The sequence below is a fragment of the Dromiciops gliroides genome, chromosome 4, assembly GCF_019393635.1.
Source record: "Dromiciops gliroides isolate mDroGli1 chromosome 4, mDroGli1.pri, whole genome shotgun sequence".
In the NCBI taxonomy this organism is placed as follows: domain Eukaryota; kingdom Metazoa; phylum Chordata; class Mammalia; order Microbiotheria; family Microbiotheriidae; genus Dromiciops; species Dromiciops gliroides.
This window is the reverse complement of record NC_057864.1, coordinates 26379402-26404596: the sequence shown is the minus strand read 5'-3', so window position 1 is coordinate 26404596 and position 25195 is coordinate 26379402.

Here is a 25195-nt window from a genome sequence, read left to right as displayed (position 1 = left end):
AAAAGAGATCAGTGATATCAAGGGAGAAGAAAGTATTCAGAAGAAAAGGGAGGCAATGTTATATGTCTCAGAAAGATCAAGGGTGATGAAGATTGAGAAACAATCACCAAATCTGTCGATTTAGATGTCTTTGGTAACCTTGGAGAGATTTAATAGAAAGGTGTGTCTGGAAGCCAGATTATAGGTGTTGAAGAGTGAGTGGGAGGAGAAGTGGAAGCAATGAGTATGGACTACTTTTTTTTACAACCAGCAGTGAAGAGGTGGGGAGATCTATGTAATAGGTTTCCCACTTGACCCTGGAATCCCACCATTACAATGTACAGGCTTGTATTCAGTTCCTGGTCCCCACCCAGTCCATTCCTTCCCAACACACCAGGCAGGAACCTTAATCAAATAACAAAGAATTTAATTGGATCACAATGGCACAATAAGTAACAAGGAAAAAGAATTGGGCAATAGAAACATTCTCAGCCCCTATTTACAAATGAGCACAGTCTCCTACAGGCTCCCAAAGGATTATAATCTAATCCCCCCAAACCCCTAACATATGGGAGGAGGGAAACATTTGCCTCCATGGCTCACGTGTTCTGCAATTGCAGGGACTGGTATCTCAGCTTCCCCTCTCAGTTTCATCCGGAACCTAGCACAGAAACTCAGTAAAGGTTCTTGGACATAGGCATCTGTCTCAGTTGGTTCCAAAGTCATCAGGATTCTTTTGGACCCCTGGATTTGGGGACACTGTGGCCATCTTGCTCCATTTGACCCCGTTCCCTTTGCTTCCTTTGACCAATTAATCAATCAACAACCATTTGTCAAGGACCTACTATGTGCCACGCACTGTGCTAGGCACTGAGAATACAAAGAAAACAAGGAAAACAGTCTTTGATCTCAAGAAGCTTCCATACTGTAGAGTGAAGCAACAGGTACATATGTTTAGGTAAAATTAATACAAGATGATTTGGGGCAAGGCTCTAATAGCTCAAAAATATTTTTAAGTGGGAGGTGGCACCTGATTGAGGCTTTGAAGGAAACTAGGGATTCTAAGAAGCCAAGGTGAGGAACAGGTCTTCTAGGCATGGGGGAGACACGTAGTACAGACACTGAGACAGAAAGCGTCATGGGTGAGGAAAAGTGAGGAATCCAGTTGGTCTGGATTGTACAGAACGTGAAGGGGAGCTAGATAAGAAGTCTGCAAAGCCAGAAGGTGAAGAGTTTTCAATACTAAACCAAGGAATTTACATGTGATTCTGGAAAGAATAGGGAGCTCCTTCAGCTTAGTAAACAAGGGACTTTTATGACCGGACTTAAGCATTAGGAAAATCATTTTGGCAGCTATGTGGAGGCTGGACTGGGGATTGGGGTGCTTGAGGAAGGAAGACCAATTAGGAGCCTTTTAGATAATGAGGGCCTGGACTGGGATGGGGGTCACGGTAAGTGGAGAGAGGAGGACAATTATGAGATGTGGTAGAGAGAGCATTGATCAGACTTGGCACCTGAGAAGGGCAAAGGAGAGTGAAGGGCTGAGGATGAATTTGAAGATGGAAACCTTGGTGACTGGAAGAATAGGAGTACACATCCCAGATCATTTTATATCTAAAAAACTTCCTGCTTCCCTTTGGGGACTTTCTAACAATAAGAGTCTTTCCTTCGTGCTCTGTTCCCATGTACTCAAGCCCCTGTGAAATGCAGTCTTGGGGATTTTTGCCCATGAATGATGTCCTTTGGACCCTTTGAACTATGGGAGATGAACATGTCTGTATTGCATCCTCACTTCGGCAAAAATTCTTGCAGTCCCTGCAAATCACAGCAAGTGCACTGGCACAAGTGTACGTGGATACCATAAAATGTCCATTAGTTTGTCTAGAGCATAGACATAGGCAATTATCCTACATACACCAACCATGTGTAAGAACTCAGTATTTAACACCCAGATTAGAGTGTTGTGTGGTAGGCTATGCATAGGTCACATGCAAAAACAAAACACATGGGTGTACATATCAAAGCTCTAAATGGAAGATTCAATACACATTAAACACATGCAACTACATAGTACACCATAGCATCACACACCAGTGCAGCATACAGGATCCAAGCCTTATGTCTCATCTTTCACCTGGGCTGCAGCCTCCTAGGAACTTTTCAGTGACCCCCTGTTGTCTCTCAGATAATATAAATTCCTCAACTTGACACTGAAAAACCTCTGCATTGTGGCACCAGCCTGTCCCTCCAGACTTATTTCATATTCTTCTTCATTTACTCTAAGTTCAGCCAAACTGGCCAGCTTATTGTTCTATGACTGTATCATTTGATCTCTTGACTCTGTGCCCTTGCACAGGTTGTCCCCCATGCCTAGAAGACCCTTGTGACTCACTTCTTTTAGAATCTCTAGGCTCCTTCCAGGCTCAGCTCCTGTGACGTCTACTCAGAATGATTCCTGATCTCCCTAGGGACTAGTATTCCCTCCCTCCTCAAAAAATCATGGTTAGCCATGCACCAGGGCCATCTTGCCATCTTCCCTGCCACCATTTTGTTTCTCCTGAGTGGAAGAGTATCTTCTGAATGTGACCACACCTCCAGTACTTGGGGAGGTAGTCTGCTCAGCTTTGCAATGCCCTCCTGAACCTCAACTGCCCTGACTCTTGAGTGATTAAGTACAAAACTCACCTAATCCACTCTATCCAACCAAGGCCAGACACATCCCATCTGGTCATCTAGTCCACCTCTGCCCCATCCCTCTGAGTCAATCAATTGCTCTATGACTCTATTCACCATCCTTCAGATTCCCCAGACCAATACTCTTTCCCAGTCACTGACTTATCTGTAAATCTTGTCTTCATTTAGAATATAAATTCCTTGCAGGTAATCAATCAATCACCCAATAAGTTAACATTTACTGACAACCTACCGCATGCCAAGGGCCTTTCCACTTGTATTTTTATTCCTAGCACTTAGCATGGATTAAGTACATCATAAACTGTTTTATTCATTCATCTGTTAAATGTCTCTCTCCAGTAGAATGTAAGCTTTTGTGGGCAGGGACAATTTTTCATTTTGTCTTTGTATCCCAGGTACCTAGAACAGTCCCTGGCATATCATGGGTGTTGAATTGAACTGGATTACAAATTCATAATACAACTTCACCTGTTGGAATTTTATACCAAATATAGATTTCATGTACCTCATCAATAGGTATTTTCTGGCTACATGTGTAACGTTCTCCCCCATTTCTCTGGGCACGTCATACGTCAGCCTGATCAGGGGCTGGGTAGTCTTGACACTCTTGAAGTGACTCACTGATGTTGTTACCCATCTCCGAAGGCATCCTCAGGCCCACTGGCCTGCATATGCAAATCTGGCTCAGGCTCTATCCCCTAATGAGCTGGACTCTATAGCTCGATGGGGCCTCTCCCTCTTCCTACCATCTGGGAAGAGGTCCTGATCAGTCCAGGGAGGTCTTAACAAGCTTCACCAACACCCAAGAGGGCACCAGCCTACAGTTTTCTCTGCATCTGGATCTTTTCCATATAGTCCCAGCACCACCTGTCCATCTGCAACTGGTGAATAAGCCCTTTCTTGGACACAATTTCCTCGACCCTCTGTTACTCCTATCCTCCTGATCTCCAGAGAATCCAATTAACTCCCCTATGGGCAACAGGTGTCTAGGATACAAGGCTGTCTTTACAAGGCTATTTTGTAGAATGACGGATGATCCAATCTTTCAATGATTTGGGCTGGGATCACTCTTCACTAATTTGCCATCTTGCCTTTTCCCCAAGCATCAGGATTTTTTGAGAAGTCACTCGCCTGTGACTGGAGCCATGACATAGGATCAGAGGTTTAGCCAATGAACAAATATTTATTAAGTGGGCACTGTACTAAGCAACAGGGATATAAAGAACAAGAAAACCAGAACCTGTCCTCAAGAAGCTCACAGTTTAATGGGGGAGACAACATATAAACAATTAAGTACATTTAAGTAGAAATAGAAAATCTGAGAGGGGAAGACACTTAGAACTGAAAGGGACCTCAGAGGTCAGTGAGTCCAACCCCTATTCCCATTTTACAGATGAGGGAACTGAGACCCAAGAGTATGAAAGGGTTTGCCCAGATCACAATATAGTAAATGGCAAGAGTTGGAATTTGAACCTAGATCTTTTTTGTGGGGCAATGAGGAACCTAGCAGACCCAGCATTCCTTCCACTATGCCATGGCATTTCCTTGAGTGGGGTAGGGTGGAGTTCTAGGCTTCCTAATTCCTGCTAAGGCAAACATCTCCTTGAGTAGCTTGCCCTTGTTCAGAATGAATTCTGGTGGGGATCTCCCTCTTGCCCATCACACCTTGGCTCCTGTAGATGTCTTCTGGGTTGGGGAGGCCCTACAGGTATCATGGAGAAGGATATGACACCACTCAGATACTGCTTGTCCTTCCTGTTTCCTTCCAGGGTTTAGAAGTCTCTGCATCAGCAAAAGCTTCTTGGTAAACCCCTCAGTGAGACTGCAGCATCAGGCATTGAGTATCGAGTCAGGGAAGTGGGATTTAAAACCCATCTCCGTTACGGACTCATTCTGTGATCTTGGTCAAGTCACTTCATCTGCTGGCCTCAGTTTCCTCATCTGTAAAATGGGAAGAGGGTTGGACTCACTGGCCTCTTTGCTCCTCTCTAGCTCTAAATCGATGATCCTACCTCAAACACAACTTACTCACCCCCCTTACACACGTCCCCTGCCACACTGGGCCAGTGCAACCTGTTCGTTATCCACTCTCTTTGGCCCAAAGGGTCAGAGATCATCATGGAACTCTTCCCAGATAGCCTAGGGAACCCCCAGCACATTCTCCTACTTCTGGCAGATGGGGTCACATCCCAGCTTAGGATTCCATTTGCAATTGCTCAGTACTCCAAGCTGCAACCTCTGTTGCTCTGTCAATAGTGAGAAGGCTTAAGTTCCCACCCATCTGAGGGCCACACCCATTGAGGTTGTGGAAAGCACCAAATTTGGGGTTGTGGGACTTGAGTTCAGATCCTACCCCTGCCATTTTTATTACCTGTAGGACTTTGGGTCTATCATCCAACTTCCCTGGACCTCCAGAGAAATGAGGAGGTACAATATGAGGGGGTGGCTAGATGGCCTCTGAGGTGGTACCAGCTTTATGTCTCCACTCTTAACCCCTTCTCCTCTCTGGGCCTCAGTTTCTTCCTCTGTAAAACAAGGGTGTTAGACTTAATGACCACTTAGGTTTCTCTGAGATCCTGTGCCCCCTTTTCTTGGCCCGTATCATTTGTAGACACTCACCCTGCAGCTGTACTTGCTGCCAATCACCCAAGGACAACTGGGGCAGGGGGCCCTGGTTCAATGCTATAACATCTACCCCCACCAATGGCACTCTCCTTGGCGGGAGGCCCAGGCCCTCAGCTGTACTTTCTTGGGTGAGTGGCCCAGCTGGCTCATCTTTGCCCCTTACATGGTCATCATAAAGCTGTCCTATGCATGCGCATCAGGCATCTACAAGGTATGGGGCATCTACATGAGGGCTTGACCTCCCTGGATGGGAAGGCGCACTGAACTCATAGTTGGCTGGTGCCATGACCCAGCTCTGATTGGTGGCTTGCAACTCAGCACTTGTCAGAAAATAAATCAGGGGATGAGTGTCCATCCTTACTTGGAATTGAGCTCCATGCATAGCTTTGGAATTTATCAGTGACAATGTACACCAAAGCTAAGATCTCCAGTTTGGGGATAGAATAACTCAATTATCTCCCCATCAGCAGGAATAAGAAAGAGCCCCTGACTCTGGCTGGCCATCGGCCCCCTGCTCCTCAAGACCACCGGCAGCAGGGAACACAAAGTCTTACATGCCCTGACCCCGGCACCCCCTCCCCACCCGGGTGCCCAAGTGAGATCAGCTGGGTCCTACAAGACCTCCTCATATTTCTCATTCCAACAATTTCCAAATGGTGCCAGAGGGTGTGGGCTGGATCTCCCTTTTGCAGTTCTGCTTAACTACAAGCTCAAGGGGAAGAGGAGAGAATTTTTCATCGATTTCCAAGAGGAGCCATTGACTGGTACAATAGGGAGACACCATAAAAAGCATGTTGGGTTTGGTATCCAGAAGACCTGGGTTTGAATCCTGCCTCTGCAACTTCCTATCAGTGTGACCCTGGGCAAGTCCCTTTACCACCCCCAAACTTCCTTTTCCTGTGAGCCTCAGTTTCCTCATCTGTAAAATGGGGGGGGGGGTTCCTTCCAGGTCTAGGTCTTGGATCCTGCCTTCCTATGAATCCTCAGACATGGCCAGGGGATGAGAGTGAGCTGGATCTTGCAGGATCTTGCAGCCTGCTCCAGGCTGCTCTATGATCCAGGTACCAGACAGAGGCTCCACAGACCTGGTACTTGTCAGCCGACGGCAGGAGACCAGCGGCCTAGGACTGATTTAATTCCTTCATCCGTCTTTCCCTGGGCTCTTCCAGCATCTTTCCAAACACAACGTCGTTCCCATCATCAGCTACTTTTTCCATGAGTGGCAGGACAGTGTGGGGTGGGGGGAGGGTTATGGGGGAAGGGCAGGATCCCACTTGGCCCGTGAAGGCTCTCTTCCCCCTGTTTTCCTTTGCTGTGGGGATCCGGGAATGTCCACTGAGGGGCCCCAGCCCTGAAAACCAGTGTCTGCTTAGAGAAAGTTCAGGGCATTCTGGGCTCTTGGCCTGGGATAATTGAGTCCCTGTAGTTCTCTGATTCAAAGTCCTATAATTTCCCCCAATATCGGGGTCTCTCCAGCCTCCTTTTGGACCCTTCCCACATATTCATCATGTAGTCAGAGCACAGGGCTCCAACTCAGGTTCTTTCCTTGGCTGATCCCACAGGGAGTCTCTGAAGGCCGCCATCTCTTGATCCGCACTGGGGCACAGTGCTTTTCAGATGCTCTTTGCTGACAACACTGGCTGCCATCTTCCTGTGAGCTAGAAGACAGTGGGATGGCTCTGAGATCCTTTAATTCTGTGAAGGACTATGTAGGAGGCATGGACTATCAGCAAGTAGATTCAGCTTGCCCTTTGCAGGACTCCATCTCCCATCCCCATGCCTTTGCCTGGGCCATTCCTCATGCCTGGAATGCTCTTGCTCCTCACCTCAGCCTTTTAGAATTCCTAATTGCTTTCGAGACTCAGCCCAAGTACCACTTCAACAAGAGCCCTTTCCTGATTGGTACAACTGCTAGTGCCGCCCCCTCCCCCAAACCACCTGGCATTAATTTTGTATATGCTTTGCATATACCTACATTAGTACATGTTGTTGTCCTTGCACCCCCAGCACCTAAAGAATGTCACCTCCTCCAGAGGAGGGACTGTCTCAGTTTTGTTTCTGTATGTCTAGTACCTGGTACAGGGACTGGCTAATCAGTGCCAATGATTGCTTGAATTGATTGCAGTACTCTGTCAGTGCCTTGAAGAGGCCAGAGCTGACCCTGATCAGTGAATCTGCTGAGTCTGGATGTATCAGAGCCATAGTGTCCTCCTTCTTTCTGATACCCACAGGAGATTACAGACCACTCTAACATAACCCAATGTGGGTAGTCTTTCTCATTCAGTCAATAGAAGCCAATATTCCTATAAGGCTGTACAGGTGTATGGTGCAAGTCAAGTCATATCTAGTCAACAATCATTTACTGAGTGTACAGCTAGGTGGTACAGTGGCTAGAGCTCCAGGCTGGAGTCAAGAATATATGAGTTCAAATCTGACCTCAGACACTTACTAGCTGTGTGACCCTGGGCAAGTCACTTAACCCCTATTTGTCTCAGTTCCTCATCTGTAAAATGGGGACACATTGGAGAAGAAAATGGCAAACCATTCCAGTATCCCAGCCAAGAAAATCCCATGGAGTTACACATGGAGTCAAGGAAAGAGTAGGACATGACTGAACAACAACAATCATGTGCCAAGCTCTATGCTAAATGCCAGGGATACAAAGAAAGGCAAAAATAGTTCCTGTGCCCAAGAAGCTTATGTTCCAATGGGGAATACAACATGGAAACAAGTGTTTAACTACAAGATTGACACATTGGAAATGTTAAATAAGCTTAAGGTGGAGAGGAGAGAATGGGAAAGGTCTCCTGCGGAATTGAGCCGAGTCGTGAAGAAAGCCTGAGAAGCCAGGAGGTGGAGGAGAGGAGAGAGAGGCATGGAGACCAGTCAGTACAAAGCTGGGGAGTCAGGTGAGAGAATGGCTCATATGATGAGGTCAGTCACAGAAGGCATGGAGGGGAACAAAGGCTAGGAATGCTGCAAAAGGTAGCAGGGAGCCAGGTTACAAAGGGCTTTAAGAGCCCCCAAAGCATTTTATAGTTAACCCTGGAAGTCATGGGGGAGTCCCTGGAATTCCCTGAGTAGGGCAGTGACATGGACAGTGGAAGATGGAGCGAGGAGAGGTGTGAGGCAGGGAGACCAATTAGGAAGCTATTACAGCAGTCCAGGTGATGAGGACCTGTCCTACAATGCTGGCTAGGAGAGTGGAGAGAAGAGATAGCATTTTGAATATGTTATGAACATAGCAACCATCTGATCTGACACTTTGGATGTGTGGGGTGAGCACCAGTGAGGAATCCAGGATGATACTGAGCTTGGGAACATGTTTCCTTAATGAAATGACTGGAATATAGCCATCACTTGGGATCCATTGGATACGCTAAGTCTTTTATCCATACTATCACTGCTAGTCAGGGTCCTATCATCCAACCAGTCAATTAATCATCAAGAAGCTATTAACCACCTACTATGTTCCAGGCTCTGGGCCAAGTGCTGGAGAAAGAATGGCAAAAACAATGGTCCCTGCTCTCAAGTTGCTCACAATCTAATGGGAGATAACAGCATGTAAATAAAAATGCACAAACAAGATAATACATACAATGACCCAATGTGGGATAAATTGGAGGTAATCTCAGAGGGAAAGCACTAACAGGAACAAAAAGTGCTTTGGTAAGCCACATAGAGAAGAAATGGAAGTGGGGAAGCAAGGAGACCCATTGTACCTGTTGCTGTAGTCGAGGTCAGAGGTGATGATGGTTACAATGAAGCCTGTGGCCTCATGAGTAGAGACAAGAGCTGTTGGGGATCTAGAAGTGACAAGATTTGGTAAGTTATTAGACATGTAGATATTAATATTAAATATAGATGTGTAATATAGATAGTAGATAGAAAATAATACCAGATATGTGATCCAGTCAGAGGACATTGAGGTTGTGAGCCTGGGTGATTTGGGTGGGGGTGGGGGGTGCCTTCAACAGACATGGGGAAAATGGAAGTTTGGAAAACGGGCAGGTATGGGGGAAAAGATAATAAATTCTATTTTGGACAGGAATTAGGAAAGCTTGGTGACGCAGGGATAGACGAGTGCTTTGGGGTCTGGGGTGACCCCTGCCCTAATCCCATCTCTATTTCCTGAAACAAGTCCAGGGAAATTCAGCTTTTGGCCAAGCCACCCTGGATTCCTCTCTTAAGTGCTGTCAGAATGTATATGCCCATTTCGTCTACAGTTGTAACAGAATCCAGCTCGGCCTCTTTGCACTCAGCTGGTGCTATTCTTGAAGAGGGATGCCTTGGCCTTGGGCCCCAAGCCCCTTTCACATTCAGGGAAGAGCAGCTAGGCATACGGTTTATCTTCTAACTGTCCGACTTCACCTTTGGTAGGACATCTGAGACAACTTCTCTTTTGGTCTTTATACCCCCAAAGGGTTCAGGGATCCATCCTCCCCATTCCTCTTCTCCATTGCCATCATGTCAAGAATTCTTAACAACCAATGAACCTTTGATCAATCAAAATACATTTATTAAGTATGAGCTAGTCACTGTGCTTAGCCCTTGGGAAACAAAGAGAGGCAAAAAACATAAACAAACCAAACCAAAAAGCAACCCATGGTCCCTGCTAGATGTTGGAACACAAACAGAAAAATGAAATGTTCTCTACTTTCAAGGAGCTTAGTTTCTCTAGGGGAGATAACAATAACTTCTCTGGATCTTCTCCCTCACCTGCAAATAAGGGGACCTGATGGGCCCTCCCACTTCTAAATCTATAACCCCACACACATATATGAAAGGATATGGGATAAATACAGCATCAGTACAAGGTTGTGAAAGGCTGAGGAGTTTGGGAGGGAGGCAGGCTCTGTTGAGGGGATGGCAAAAAGGTTTCTTGTTGAAGGTGATGCCCGAGCTGGGTCTGGAAGGATGTCAGGGATTCTTTGATCCCTGGGAGGTGAGGGGAGGATTCCTTTTGGTCCCTCTCTCCCAATCCTTTCCACCTGAGATGACCCTCTATTTACACTGTCGGTGCCTCGTAGATAAATTGTCCTTTGCATGTTGTCTCTCCCATTAGAATGTCTGCTCCTTGTGGGCAGAGCCTGCTTTTGCCTAGCTTTGTATATTCTGGGAACAGGGGATTGACAAGGAAAAGGCACAAAAGTGGGAGATGGGGTGCCCGGTGTGAGGAAGAGACAGAAGGCCAATTTGACCTGATTGTAGAATACAGGAAGGGGAGTGATATCCGACAAGGCTGGGAAGAGAGGAAGGGGCCAGGCTACAAAGGGCTTTAAAAAGTCAAATGGAGGCGATTATCTTTTATACTAGAGGAACGGGGGGAGGGGGGGCATTGAAATGATCGAGTCAGGCAACGGCACGGTGGGACCTGCGCTTCAGGATCATCCCTTTGGCGGCCGAGTGGAGGATGGGAGCAGAGAAGTACTTGAGGCTAGGAGACCAATTAGGAGGCTATTGAAAGGGGCCAAATGAGAGGGGACGTGGGCGGGCACTAGGGCAGGGGCTGTAGAATTGGAGAGGACAGCTTGGCTTTGAGAGATGTGGTGAAAACGGCGAGTTTTGGCAACTGTTATAATATGTGTTGGGAGGGAGACAGCAACAGGGCTATGAACTTGGGAGGCTGAACAAACACTGGTGCCCTCAACAGAAATAGGGGAGTTTGGTAGAAAGGGGGGTTCTGGCCAGGAGAACGTTGTACACAGTATCAACAACATTGTGTGTGGATCAACTGTGATAGACTTGACTCTTCTCAGCAATACAATGGTCCAAGATAGTTCCAAAGGACTCATGATGGAAAATATTCTCCAAATCCAGGGAAAAATAGAACTATGGAATCTAGATGCAGATTGAACCATACTATTTCTATTTTTTTGTTTTTCTTTTTTGAGGTTTTTCCTTTTTTGCTCTGATTCTTCTTTCACAGCATGACTAATGTAGAAATATGTTTGATGCAATTGTACATATATAACCTATGTCAGATTGCTTGCTGTCTTGGGGAGGGGGGAGGGAGGGAGAAAAATCTGAAACTAGAAATCTTATAAAAATAAATGTTGAAAACTATCTCTACATGTAACTGGAAAATAATAAAATACTTTTATGGAAAAAAGAAAGGGGGGTTCTGGGGTGGCGGGTAAGATAATGAATTCTGGTTTTGATATGTTGACTTTTGAGATGTCTGTGGGAGAGTTGGAAATGTCCAATGAGTACTTGATGATGGAGAAATGGAAAGAGAAGAGGGTAGGATATGTAGAATCATAGACTTATAGCTAGAAGGAAGCTTAGAGGCCATTGATTATAACCCCCTTGCTTTACAAAGGTAGCTAGGTGGTATAATGGATAGAGCTAAACTAGGCTTGGAACCAGGAAGACTCATCTTCCTGAGTTCAAATCTAGCCTCAGACACTTACTAATTGTGTGACCCAGGGCAAGTCATTAACTCTATTTGCCTCAGTTTCCTCATCTGTAAAATGAGCTGGAGAAGGAAATGCCAAACCACTCCAGTGTCTTGGCCAAGAAAACCCCAAATGGGGTCACAAAGAGTCACAAAAGATTAAACTGTCTTACAGATGAGGAAATTGAATTTTCCCTCCGGTCCAAGGCCATGCAACTAATAGGGTATAATTGAAGTTAAGACCTGAACTCAGGTCTTCCTGACTCCAAGCCCGGTGCTCTCTCTACTCTACAATCCAGCTGCCTACAATTTGAGAGTCACTTGCAGAGAGATAGTAGTTGAACTGGTGGGAGCTGATGAGATCACTAAGATGAGAGGGTATAAGGAGAGAAAAGAGTCCAAGGCAGAATGTGGAGGGATGCTCACAGCTCTCCCTCCACCTGACCTGGAGGAAAGTTCAGCACAGGAGACTGAAAAGCAGCAGTCAGATAGCTAGGAGGAGAACCGGAGAGCGGAGCACCATGAAAACCAAGAGAAAAGAGTATACAGGAGGAGAAGATAGTTAAATGAGGGCCACTCATTGCAGCAACTGAAACAGAGGCCCCTTGAGTTCAAGGAGTTTAAAAATGAGGAGGAGACTTAATCAGTTTCTCCAACCCATTTCTATTCTTTCATTTGGCAGCAAGTACAAGCCTCTCCAAATGAGTGATTATGTGGTAACCTTGTGTCTGCCTTTGGGAGGGGAAAAGGAAACCCACACATAAGACTTAAGTGTCCAAAGGAGATTTATTAAAGGATATTCTTTACAGCTGGCTGGAGACAGGAACGGGATGCTCCAGACCCCTGAATCTTCATCCAAATTGGGGTGGTGGGGTAGCAGGTCCCCAGATGGAGGTCATGTGGAGGCTCCCTCTGAGTTGCCTTCCCAGCATTCTCTCTCTGCTCAGGAAGTCCCATTTCCAACATGTTAGGTAGAGATGCTCCTTTCTTTCCTGGGGGTCCAGGAGGGTCTTTGTTGGTGAGTAAGACATTATCTGCTGGCTCTGTTTCCAGATCTGGGCTTTGGAATCTTTGAGCACAGTAAAGGGGAGTGAGAGTATGGGACTGTAATGTTCCCTGATATTCTCAGGATGAGCAAATAAGGGGCATGTGGAGGGTCTTATGCTTGATGTCATGTACTAAAGGGCTTTCTGGGCCTAGGTGAAGGCTTGATCTATACGATTATTGTTGGGAAAAGAGGGACTTTCTCAGTCAGTTACTTTATCTATAGGTTTATTACTAGGAAAAGAGGGAGAGATTTTCTCATTCAGTTTTAGGGGTGAAAACTAAAAAAAACACCAAGGGATATTTTATATAAGATACATGTCAATTAACTGGCAAAAGCCAGAACAATCTTTGGTTGTTCTTTCAAGTGAGGAATCAAAAACCTCCTAGAGATGCCAATATTTTCCCACTTTGGCTTCTTCATATGAATGATTCAGTGGCTTCTGTGGGGGTGGGAGTGGGAAATGACCTTCCACTGTCCAAAGATCCTAACAGGAATGAAGGCCTTACTTTTGAACATAGCTATAGATAAATGTGTGTCTGCATTATTGATTCATTTGCATTTCTCAGAGTGGGGAGGAAGAGTATTTCTGGTGACAACATTCTAAGAAGCCAAGCCAAATCCTCAGCCTTGTAATAAGAAAGGGTGTAGAACTACAGAGAGCAAATAATATGGAAAGCGTGGAAGCAGTTAAAGCATCTTGGCCTGGCCACAGAATCAAATGCAGAAGAAAGACCAAGGAGGAGAAGGATGGAGAAAAGACCATCACATACAAAGTAATTTCAGGAGAAGGGAGAGTGCTTAGTACTGGGAAATCAGAACAAGGCTTCCTGGAGGAGGTGGTGAGTTTTAAAGGCAGTGATGAATTCTTTGAGGTGAAGGTGAGGTGGGAGAACAATCCAGGCTACATAAAGGTTGGAGATGGAATGTCATGTGCAGTATGCAGGGCAATTTGGTTAGACTACAGAGTGCATGAGCACAGAGTTCTCCGAGTATCACACAGGGTAATCTAATTGGTCTAGAAGGATAGACTGGAGCCAGTAGAGGATTTTGAATTTGATTGGAGAGGGAATGGGAAGCCACTGTGGCTTCCTGAGCAGAGGGGAGACAAGGTCATGTTGGTGCTTGAGGAATGTCTATTTAGCAGTTGTTTGGAAGATGGATTGGAGAGGGGAGAGATGGGAATCAGGGAGGCCAATTAGGATGCCAGTGCAGTAATGCAGGCAAGAGGTGATGAGAGCTTAAGTTAGGGTATTGACAGTGTGAATGGAGGGAAGGAGACCTCCCCTTTCATCAAGGCTCTTGGAAGCAAGCCCTTCTGCTTGAGCACAAAGGCAGAGGCCAGCCATGTCCCCCTCTGTTGGAGGGTATCAAGGAAGGCCACATAATTGCTCTATAAACCCTCAGTGCCACCACATTGGGTGTCCAGTCTCTGCAAACACTTCTGGAGACCACAGCTATAAGATGCTGTATCTTTAAGAAGCACAACAAGTTACAGGCTAGTCTCTGGAGGGTCTTCATTGGCATCCTAGACTTCTCTGCTATTCCTACCCCTCGATGTCATGTTCTAGCTAGGACCCAAAGGACCCCTCTCCTGACAGGCAAGGACCACCTCCCTGAAAAATACTGTACCGAGGCCCTTGTAACTGGACTTGTTGTCTGACAGTCTGTCCCTCTCCCCTAGAACTGAGCTCCGCCACTGTTTACTTGAATCAACCAGCATTTATTAAGCACCTACTATGTGCCAGGCACTGTGCTAAGCCTGAGGATACAAAAATGGACAAAAGACAGTCCCTGTTCTCAAGGAGCTCCAAGCCAGATGGGGCAGACAACATGCAAACAACTAGGTATAAATAAGATACAGACAGGATAAATTGGAGATAATCAACAGAGTGAAAGTACTAGGGACTAAAGGGGATTGGGAAAGGCTTTTTGGCAGAAGCCTTTAGTCCTTGGCTGTTGAGAATGGTTTCCTTGTCAAAAGTCATTGGTATCATCTTTGGTCTAGTCTGTTCTCCCCATGAAGAAATTAAGGTCTTTCATCAGCTCCTGGTCAACTGGACCATGTGATGGGACAGAAGGAAGGAGCTAATTTCACAGAATCACCAATGTCCACATTGGGACAACTCTGGTTGTTAGAAAGTTCTTCCTGACATTAAGCCTGAATTGATTACTTGGCTTCTTCCCTTCACTCATCTTGGTTGTGCCCTCCTTCTAATTCCTTTCCTATATGACAACCCTTGGGATATTTGCAGACAGCTCTTGTTACCCCTGAGTCTTCTCTCTCTCTCTCTCTCTCTCTCTCTCTCTCTCTCTCTCTCTCTCTCTCTCTCTCTCTCTCTCTCTCTCTCTCTGGTGGGGCAATGAGGATTAAGTGACTTTCCCAGGGTCACAAAGCTAGTAAGTGTCAAGTGTCTGAGTTCAGATTTGAACTCAGGTCCTCATGAATCCAGGGCAGGTGCTTTATCCACTGTGCCATCTAGCTGCCCCTTTGAGTCTTCTCTTGCTCATGCTAAACCCTCCGGGTTCCTTCAACTGATCTTCATAGGGCACAGACTCCAGGCCCCTCCCAATGCTGGTTGCCCTCCTTTGGCCACTCCACCTCATCTAAACTGTGCTCAGAACTGGACACAAATTCCATATGTGATCTAAGGCACTCTTGCCTCTTTGTTCCTGGAGGCTGTACATCTCTGAACGCAGCCTGAGGTCTCATTAGCATTTTTAGTTGCCTGGTCATGCCACTGACTCATATCGAGCTTTTAGGCCACCGAAAGCCATGGATCTATTTCAGAACACCCAATGTCTTGTATTTGGGAAGTTAATTTGTCTTATCTAAGGAAAAGACTTTACATTTATCTCAATTGAATTACATCCTACTAGATTTGGCCTAATACTCTACCCATCAGGATTCTTTGGGATCTGCAATCCAGTATGTAAGTTCTCCTTCCCAGCTTGGCATCATCTTTAGACTTGGTAATAATACCACCTATGTCTTTGTGTATCATATTCCTGCTGAAAATATTAAACAGCTCAGGACTAAGCAGAGATTGCTGGGACACTCCAGTGGAGACCTCTGGCCAAGCAGACACAGGACCATTAACAGCTACTCTTTGATTCCAGCCATCCAACCATCCCTAAATCCATTGGATTGTCCTATTGTCTAATCCATATGTGTCCATATTCTCCTCAAGAATAGCATGAGATTTCTTATCAAAAGTTTTTTTCTAAAATCTAGGTAAACTACACCACAGCATGTCCATCATTTACTAGCTCAGTATTTCTGTCATTATAGGAAATGAAGTTGATCAAGCTCTTGATGAACTCACTGCCTTTCTCTCTAGATGGTCATCAACCATCTCTTTAATGATATGCTCTAAATTTTCCCCAGAAATCAAAGTCAGGCTCACTGACTTGAAGTTTCCAGACTCTGATATCTTTCTTTCTTTTTTTTTTCCTTGAAGATCAGGATGTTTGCCCATCTCCATCTCATGGGCTCTCTCCCATTGTCCATGATCTTTCAAATATCACTGAGAGTGGCTCAGCAGTCACACCTGACAGTTCTTTCAGGAACTGAGGATGTCATTCATCTGGGCCATCAATGACAATTAAGCTCTCATACTTTTTTATCTTGGTTATCAACTCCCTGTCATTTTTATTTTGTCATTTTCAGCACAAAGGTCATTCTTATTAAACAAAGGTCCTATCTCTTCTTCGATTTTCCTATTTCTCCCAATATGGTGAAAAAAATTCTTTAAAAATTTTTTTATTTTTAATTTTTTAATCACAAAAGTATTTTGTTATTTTCCAGTTACATGTAAAGATAGTTTTCAACATTTGTTTTCATAAGATTTTTAGTTCCAAATTTTTCTCCCTTCCTCCCTTCCCTCCCCTTCCCCAAGACAGAAAACAATTTGATATAGGCTATATATGTATGATCACATTAAGCCTATTTCTGCATTAGTCACGTTGTGAAAGAAGAATCAGGACAAAAGGGAAAATCCTCAAAAAAGTAAAAACAAAAACAAAAGTAGAAACAGTATGGTTCAATCTTCATTCAGAATCCACAGTTCTTTTTTCTGGATGTGGAGAACATTTTCCATCACAATTTCTTTGGAATTGTCTTGGATCATTGCACTGCTGAGAAGAGCTAAGTCTTTCACAGATGATCATCACGCAATGTTGCTGTTACTATGTACAATGTTTTCCTGTTTCTGCTCACTTCACTCAGCATCAGTCCACTTAAGTCTTTCCAGGTTTTAAAAAAATCCCTTTTTAAAAAGCCTTTGCTTTCCTCAGTATCCTCAGACCTTTCTGAGCTTTTACATTCCTTTTACTACTACAGAATTGTATAATACTTTTCTATTGATTGTTTGTTCCTTGGTTTCACTTCCATTTTCCTTACATTTCTTTTAAAAATCTAGGATAATTGGTAAGTTCCCATTGAGTCCACATGCATATCTCTAGACAAATCTCATTTCCCTCCTCATTGGAATTATTTCCCTCTGCATCTTCAGGATTTCAACTTTGAGCATCTTCCATCCTTCTTGGCTGACATCATGTGTAGAATTTGAATACATGGCATTCTACCTATTTCTCCTCTGAAACCTTCCCTGATTCCCCCTTATTGCTAGTGCCTTCCCTCTGTTAATTATTTCTAATTTATCTACTACATATTTTGTTTGTGTGTAGTTTTTTCTATGTTATCTCCCCCATTAGACTGTGGACTTCCTGACAATAAGGACAATTTTTGCTTTTTCTTTGTATCCTTGACCTCAAAGTAGCCCCTGTCCTTAGGGTTTTGTGTTCTAATGGAAGAGACAGTATGTGCTTAAGTATATACAGGATACATTTGTAACAGGGGGACTGGCCAACTATGCCCAGTCTTCTTGAGCATGTGCAGAGTACTTGGTAAATGTAATCCTTGCATGCACTTTGGAACATGCACAGACCTCCTATAACTGGTTTCAGTGTGTTGACCATATGAAGAGGAGCTTTTGTGATTGGTGATCCACTAGCTGGAACTGGGTCGGGGGAGGGGGTGAATCAAGAAGGCATTAGTCCATTGAAAGTGGTCCTTCTTTGGCCGACTCTTTCATAACTGCTGGCACTGGCCAGAGAAAAGAGATAGTGCTAGGAGGGGGAAGGCTTCAGGATGGCAGGCAGCCCATGAAAGTGGACCTCACTTCTTTGTCTTGGGGTTTACTCTTTCCATTTTGGGTGAAGTATACTAGAGATGTCTATGACCTTGTGAACTTCTACAAGTTAGGAGAGTGATCTCCTTAACTCAAGGTTCAGGAGTGGGATCAAGGCCAGGTTTCACAGCCAGTCTAGCATGCGGCACTGAATCGAGGAATGACTGCTGGGACCCAGCCTATTGGTACCTGAGACATGGATTTAGCCAATGGCGATGCCACCTTTGTTCATGACCTTAGTAGGATCGATGCCGTGGAAAAACTGTCCCCTCTGAGACTTAAGGTACCATCCACTGAGGCTGGTAGGCAAAGGGAAGCAAGGCAGGGATCATTTATTAAGGGCTTGCTATGGGACAGGCACTATGCTATGTACTGAGGACACCAGATAAGCAAAAAGAAAGTCCCTGCCCTCAAACAGTTTACATTCTAATGTGGTAAGATAAGACACAAGAGGGGGCTAAAAAGGAAGAAGGTACAAGGGAATAGTGTCCAAGTCTGGAAAGTCAGAATCAGAGCCGGGGGGGGGGGGGCATGAAGATTGGTTAGCCTGGCTACCCCCTCAAAATGGAGGTCCCAGGAAGAAATCACCAAATGGGACAAAGGGGCAAGCAAGGGTGAGAGAGCAGCTGAAGTATGGTGGTGGCAAGGTTCCGAAAGTCAGAAGCAGAGCTGGAAGGGGAAGCCACCAATCAATCAAGTCACATCACCAGGCAGCTGACAGGATCTGAAGGATCGCACGGGAGAAGCTGCTGGGGTGTGTCGTGCAGATGTTGTGCAGAAGGATGGCACAGGGGCGGGTGAGTTCCTCTCCATCAAAGATAGGGAATCCGCCCTGCATGTATTGGATCACTCCAAATTCCATTCTCATGAGGATGAAACTGCTTCAATCAGAGTTTATCCAGAAGAAAAGCACCAGCTATGGCTATTTCTGCATTAGATCAGGATCAAGAGGCTGGGATTCTCCATCCCAAAGCAGGCGCTCCCCAAACTACAGTTCTCACTTTGCAGCACACTGAAACCATTGATGGTTTGTGTTGCTTTCTGCTTAATAATCCAAATTGACTTAGCGTCTTAGAAAATGCTGAAAATAACTTTTTTTGAAATGGGAAAAACTATACACCACGAATGGTACAGAGGGTGACCTCCCACTCACTTGGGGAAGAACCATATTTGTAATTCTATTCTTGCTATGTGCTCAAAGTAAAGACGTCTTTGTAAACGATAATTGATGTTAATTGGTTAAATGGAAGTGGGGAATTAATCACAGGCAGCCAAAAGTTGGGGGGCACGGAGGGGGCATTCTAGAATGAGCCCTCAAGCCAATAACATTAGAGAAAGATACCAACAACTCCTCAGGCTGTACCCCTAGGACCTTGAAGGGAAGATCTAGCTGGCCTCACTCTTGGAGTGTGAAGGCAGAGCAATATTTACACATGTGAGATAATATTTATAAAGTGTTTCATAAATCTTAAAGCATCCTATAAATGTCATTTATTGTTATTGTTGTTGTTATTGTTATATACACAGAAAAGAAGCAAATAACCTTAAGGTACTGTAGCAGAATTCCTAAACTATTCTCTTCACCCCACTACCAGTGGGTGATCCCTCTCTACACCCAATCAACAGTCCTTGATGAGGGTCCAAATCATGTTCCTAAGCACCAGTTCTACAGTACCAGAATAGGGGAAGTAGTGTGTGATGTGCCATGGGACCTTTGACAAAATACACCATAACCCCCTCACAAAGTCAGCAACAAGATTTCAGCAAAATATTCAGGGTCACTTTAACACAAGCCTAGACTGCTTTCCTGAATCAAAGGGCCTGGATTGCCAGTATGATTTACACTGGAAAAAAATACTGCTGCCAAATTACTGGAGACTCTGAGGGGGGAAAAATTCTCAATGCTACCAGTATAAGCAACTTAAGCAATATAATTTACAACTACTTGCTTTTAGCAGTAGCAAAAAAAAAAAAAAAAAAAAGGAAACCAAGTGGGTGCCTATTGATTGGTGAATGGCTGAATAAACTGTGGCATATTAATACCATGTCATGGTATTCTATTCCATAAGAAATGACAACTATAAGGAATTCAGAGAAACGCAGGAAGATATTATGAACTGATGCAGTGTGAGATAAACAGAACTTAAAGAACAATAAACACAATTGCAGTCCTGTAAATGATACTAAAAAGTAGCTAAACTCTGATTATTTGGTCCCAAGAGGCAGATGGTGAAACACATCCCCTGCCTTCTGTATGTATGATTATAAGGGCGAATTCAGGAAATGACTGATGTAAAAATATGTCATCAATAAAAATGTTTTAAAAGGGAAAAAAAGATTGCTACCAGTATTAACAATTTACAATTAAATTTACCATTTAAATTTTGTAGCCAAAACCTCCCTCTTCCCCCTCTCCGATTTCAATGGATCTCTGTAAATACTTCATCCAATACAATGCATTGAACTTCCTAAATAGCATGAGCCCCCACTGATGTAAGGAGTCTCTCATTCAATCCTACAAACTCAGTACAACATTGGTCCAGTTTGGAAAGGATATTTCAGTTTTGCCTCTATTCATTGTATTCTTTCCCAATATGCTGAGGCAATAACTTTAATCAAGTGGGACAATATTTCATTGGAATAGAATATCAGTAAATATCAGAGAAAGAAAATCAAACAATAGAAACCTTATCAGTCCCAGGACCTAAATGAGTGCCCTTGTATAGGTTCCCCAAATGTTCTCATTGAATCTTCCTTTAATCCCATCTAATAGCCTCTAGCATTTGGAGGAAGGAAACAATTGCTTCTAAAACGGTGCCTTGGATAGTGGCTCCAGTCCTTAGGAACTGGCAAGGGCACTTGGCAAAGTCTCTGGCTTGGCTCATTCTGGGGTTCTCCAGATTCTGCTGGGACCGGGAACACCATGGCAGCCTTGCTCCATGTGGCTCCTCTGCCCAAAGTTTGACTTCTAATTTCTGTGCACTCTTGCGTGTTGGCTGGTCCACCTTTGAAACCTCCCACTTCTCCTAAGACTTTGCGCCAATCAGAGTCTGTGACTCATTGTGCAACCACCTGCACCCAGACATATGGCCCCCTGGGAAATGGAGTCCTGGGAACCTCTTCCAATGAAAGCTGTTGCTCTCTGGGCCCCTAGCATTATGGGGGATGTAGTCAGATGGCCCTGTCCCATCTGTCCCATCTGTTAACAGAGCCATAACAAGGAAGTCCAGCACCTGGGACAAATAAAATTGAATTGAAGAGGTTTTGGGGAGGGGCTATCTAAGGTATGAATACTCTTTTGTGTGATTGAGACAGACTAGAAGCGGAGCCTTTTGGGGAGCCTTTCTTCTGACTACTACCTAGGTGGAGGAAAACAGAGTAAAGTGTGGGTTAGCCACAGTCCATCAGATTCAGTGAGAGTTCATGGAGTGAGTGAGCTAGCAGACCCTAGGGGTGTTAGGAGAAAAAGAGAGTGATCTTACCCTCAGGGAACTTACAATTTAATTCAAATTCAGGTCTGCAGCAAGAAAGAGAAGGCTGGGGCTAGAGTTACTGGCTGGAGGAGGGAGGAGAAAGTTTACTGCTTTAGGAATGCCTTAGGTAGTAAAAGATGAATAAGGATTATTGTACAGCTGTGAGGAGCCTGCTGAGGTGAGAGAACACTCATTTTCAGGGGACCCAGTCAGTAAGGATTCATGATTTCCTTCTCTGATCAATGTTGAATTAATATTCTTTTCTTTTTTATACATAGCACTATCAATTCCCATTGGCCTCACTCCTTCCTTTCCCTCCCCTCACCAAAGAATACTCCCTTCTAACAAATAATTACCATCAAGCAAAATAAATCAACATAATTGTGCCTAAAAATACATATCCAGCTCGACACCATAGCACACTACCTCTTCAACAAGAGGTAGGAGACATGTTTGCCAGTCAGCCCTCTGAAGCCATGATTGGCCATATATTGTGGTCATTGTGTAAATTGTCCTGGCTTGACTTCCTTTGCTCTGGGTCAGTCCATCCAATTCTTCCTTAGTTTCTCTGCATTCTTAACATTAGTCTTTGCTTGTGACTCAGTAATATCCCAGTATGTTCACATCTCAGAATTTGATCAACCATTCCCAAATCAGCAGTTGTCAACTTTCCTTCTATTTTTTTGTTACTACTAAAAGCTTCACAACTTCTATTGTCTAGTTGGGAATACCGGAGAAGCAGAGAATTGGTATTTGTAGAAGTCCTTTTGTTAAAGGGGGAAGAAAAAGAGACTGTTAGTGGTATAAACATTGTACAATCAAAAACATCAACACGACCAAAACCCCCCTCTTCTCCTTCCCCCAATTTCAAAGGGGCAAGGAACCGTAGGATCATAGATTTAGACCTGCATAGATCTAAAACTGGGAGAGACCAGAAGACGTCTAACTCAACCTCTTCACTTGACAGAGAAGGAAACTGAGGCTCAGAGACAGTGAAGTAACTTGTCCAAAAGTCACAGATAATAAGTGGCAAAGATGAGATTTGATCCAAGGACCTTTAACTCCAGAGGCAGTGACCCTTCTACCTCCCCTATTTAAGGGTGGAGGACAGTGCCTGATTGAAATGGTTAAGTCAAGATTGTGAAGAGAATGAAGTGAAACTGAACTGGAAGAAGAGGAATTGACCAATCAGTAGATAAATCAAACGACACTGATTCAGCTCTTACTGTATATCAGGTACTAGAGATAGGAAGAAAAAACGAAGCTGTCTTTACCCTCAAGAAGTTCATGTTCTAATGGGGGAGTTAATATGTAGATACACAAAGATATACAAAATACATAACAGACAGATCCAAGGTTTCTGTGGGGGAGAGAGGACACTAGCAGCGAGGACAAACTACAAAGTCCAGTGGAGTGAGATCGTGGAAGAGAGGGAAGGACAGGAAACTGGGATCATAGTGATAAATTTCAGAATTCTGGATCTTGGAAGTAAGTCCCTTCAAGGCAGAGGATATTTTTATGTTTGGCTTTGCATCTTCTATCACAGTGCCGGCATATAATAGCTGCTTAGGAAATGTTTGCTAGATTTAATCAACAGTAAAGCAATTTCAGTTAATGGTGAAGTCCACGGTATGACCAGCCCTGTGGGAAGCTGAGGTAGACTGGAAACAGAGGTCCTAGAATTGAAAAAGGGTGTGTGTTTGGGGTAGGTGTCAGAGCAGAGAGGCAGTATGGTACAGTAGAAATGACACTGGATTTAGGGCCATAGGGTTTGGGTTAAAATTCTGTCTGTACCATTTGCCCTCTGTGTGACCCTAGACCCATTTCATCTCTCTGAGTCTGTTTTCTCATCTCTAAAATGAGGAGTTTAGATCTCGGATCTCATGTTACAATGATTAGCTCTTTTAAGCCTAAAGAGCAATATAATGGCCCCTACGATCTGCCTGGTTTCCTTCTCTTTGGTTTTTGGAAGTTTCTTTTAGATGAAAAATTCTGAGTTCAGTCACAATCACTCCAAGCCCCAAGTTTGGAAATTTTCTAACACCTAGGCAGAGGTTAGGTTCTCGGCTTACCCATATATATACATGAAGGTTTTCAGGTATGACCTGGTCACTCTCACAATGGCTTTGATTCTAAGGGCCAGTTTGTACTCTTCTGATTATTTGATTTCCTTTTTAAAAATGTTTACCAACTGCCCAGGGTACCAGAACCAAACAGGCTTGTTTTGATCCCACTCGTAGAATAAGGTCCCAGATTTAAAACTGGAAGGAATGTCAGAGACCCTAATCCAACTCCCTCATTATATAAAGAGGTTAAGTGATTTGCTCAGGGTCACATACCAATAAGTGGCCGAGGTACAATTGGTTCCAGGTCTTCCTGATTCCTGGTTTAGAGTTCTACTCCCCCTATGAATACTGAAGTCATTAAGGTGATGGAGTGGAGGTCACTTCACTCCCAGATGTGGGAGTCAATCGTTGAGCAGGGTGGGAGAGGGACCTAGAGGTGAATCAATAGTAGCAACAGCAGCATTTGGACAGGACGATATAATTGGATAAAATATACTTCAAGGTATGGGGGGGGGGTCTAAAAGTGGCAGTAGAGAACAAGGAATCTATTGGCTCTTCCCTCCCTGCCCTCTGCCCCACCATATTGAGATAGTAGGAAGAGTCCCAGGAGTGGCTGGAATGAGATATTGAGTCTCTGGGAGAGAAAACCAGGTTTCTGATGGTGCTAGGATATGGAAGGATGACAAGAGGAAGGACTCTGGGATGAAGAAATCTATTAGTGGAATGGGCACAGTCTGGGGAGCTCCCTGAGCCAGTAGAAATCCATGCCTTCTGACCCTGATTAGGTTAGAGATCTTGATGATGAGCCCCCCCCCCCACTGTCCCTATGGCCAAAGGAGGACAAAGGTTGGGGAAGAGGTTGGGCTGAGTTGGATAGAGATGACAGCTTAGGGAGAGTTTGTCAGGAAAGTGACTTTTGCCTGGACAGGTGGCATTTCTGAACGACACGGATTGGGTGATCAGAAGGATTTGCTAGCTCTGGGGAGAGGGAGTGCCAAGGAGTCAGAAGCTCGTAGCTATAATGCTGGCAGCCAGAGTCCCTCCCCCTTAGGTGGGGAGAACAGGGGCCTGCACACAGCAGGGGTAGACAAATGTGAGTCCCATGATAACCTGCTTGAGAGTAGGGCTTGCCTCATGCTCTGAATGTGCATCTCCATGCCTTGGTACATGGTAGACACTTAAAACATGTTTTTGGATCTATTGATTGAATTCAAATAGGCTCCCAGAGGATTGGGGATCAGTCCTTTCCTCCCATCACCCATAGTGTCTCCTAGCACAGGGCCCTATCAACATTCCCTGAATTGAATGTGCTCCGAGTAGGGCTGAAGCTAAGCCACACTTTGCCCTGAATCCCCCACTTTGGGAGAAATCAGAGAAAAGGCTAGAATTGGCCTCTTCACTCTTCCCAGAGACAGAGGAAGCAACGGATGCTGCCAATTTGGCCTAATTAAGCATAGTCAGAGAGACCCCAGGGCCATGCTGAGCTCAGAAACACACCAAAAATTGGACAGAAACTTCTTGGAAAATAGAGTGCAAAGCACAAGCAGGATGAATGCAAAATACTACAGGAGAGGATCGAGTTCAACTGCCAGGCATTGTTCTAGGCTTTGGGGGTACAAAGACAGATGCTGCGGCCTCTACCCTCAAGAAGCTTATAGTCAATTGGGAAGGGAGAGAAACAGCACATACATGGACAAGTCGATACAAATTCTAGGATCAATGAT